Raw genomic sequence first — 1658 nt, 5'->3', positions numbered from 1 at the left:
ACTCACTCTAGAGTGAGCATATAAGCAGAAGAAATGGGGAAAAAAAGACTCACCTTTTTCTGAGAAGCGATATTCAGTATAGACAGGTCTTGCTGTATTCTTGAAAGATCTACATGTTATAGTAGCAATGCATTCACCCTGAATGAAACATAGGGGCTCAGGCAGCTATTCTTCATACATGACTGGATTATAGCTTGTATTGGTAGTACAAGGTACACACTTCTTTACCTGATCCTTTGTGAATAAAGATAACAAACCTTATACAGATATGTACCTGTTAAACATAATAGTAGATACTTTTCAATGTTGTGCTTTGAATTTCAGGCATCTGGTAAGTCAGAAGCTTAGAAATGTCCATTCTGGTGATTCCTGTCAGATCCTTCTACTGCACTTGAACAGTCTAAGAAGCAAACATAACTGAATTCAAACTGTACCACTTCAAGGTATTTCATTAATGAGGTGCAGTTCTCTGTCACAAAGTTAATTGATTAACCTTATTTCTGTGAGTGGAGTGAAAAAACTAAAAAGGTAAGACTGGGAGAAAGAATCAGCTAAGCCTTGAGTCACAAAAACCTTTTCCCTTTGATGAAAACTGCCAGGTTAATCTTCATAAATGGTCATAATTACTTATGCCTGAAGCTCAGCCAAGTCATTCCAAACAAAAATTAAATTGTACAAGTGACTGCATGTTCAGTCTCATCTCCAGAGTGTAAGGACTAACACAGACCTTCAGAAACTTGCAGACATTTACTGTATTTTTGTGACAGGGTAAGAGATGTTTTCCTAAATACTGAGTGGGCTTACTTAGTATTTATTCATTATATTCTTCTTTAAATAATTTGTAAAACATAAAAGTCTTGCCAAAGCTTGCCTGTATATGTTGTTACAATTAGTGTTAGACATCTAGTTTCTTTAGTAATCTGCAGATTTCTTTAGTAATCTGCAGATTACTCTCCATTCCTCATTAAACTCAGTTTTAATGATAATCAGCAGAACTGTATGAGTTTACGAATATTTACGAATATTTACGAATACTGTTGTAAAACTTTAGAACCTGGGGAAAAATAGTGAAATTAAGTTTACTTATGGGAAGAGTCGCTTAGAAGAAGGAACAGTTCTAAAAGCTAAGTCTTTGCAAGTCTAGTTGGATAATACTTAGCAGGCATAGCCCAGGTCTTTCCTATGATTATACATGTATATACATTGGAAGTTAATGAAATAAACACTAAATATTACAGCTGCAGCCCCAAATCAGAACTACATGACCAAAACAGCATATATTCAAGAAAGAATATATTTGACCCTATCTGTTCCTTATACCATATTATTAGACCCTTTTAGGAAGTTATAAATGGGATATTGCAGACACAGTACATAGAATTTTCAAAACAAAATTAAACTAGCTTTTCCTCATATGAGATGTTGCTTATTTTTAACCATATTAAATAATTCTGTTCCATGATCTCCCGATTTTCCTTAGCAAAGACAGTACAGTATGCGTACTGTTAGTACCTGACAAAACCAACATGTACAATAGCACATCTTGTCAAAGTACATTTAGAAGTGTAGTACGATTTCACTGCATATTTAGGAGAAAGGCTAGAAACCAAATGACTTGTAGTACAAATTTATTCACCTAGGAACAAAGGGGTCAAAAG

Source organism: Anas acuta, chromosome 17 (genome assembly GCF_963932015.1).
Source record: "Anas acuta chromosome 17, bAnaAcu1.1, whole genome shotgun sequence".
Classification (NCBI taxonomy): Eukaryota; Metazoa; Chordata; class Aves; order Anseriformes; family Anatidae; genus Anas; species Anas acuta.
Note: the sequence above shows the minus strand (reverse complement) of the source record.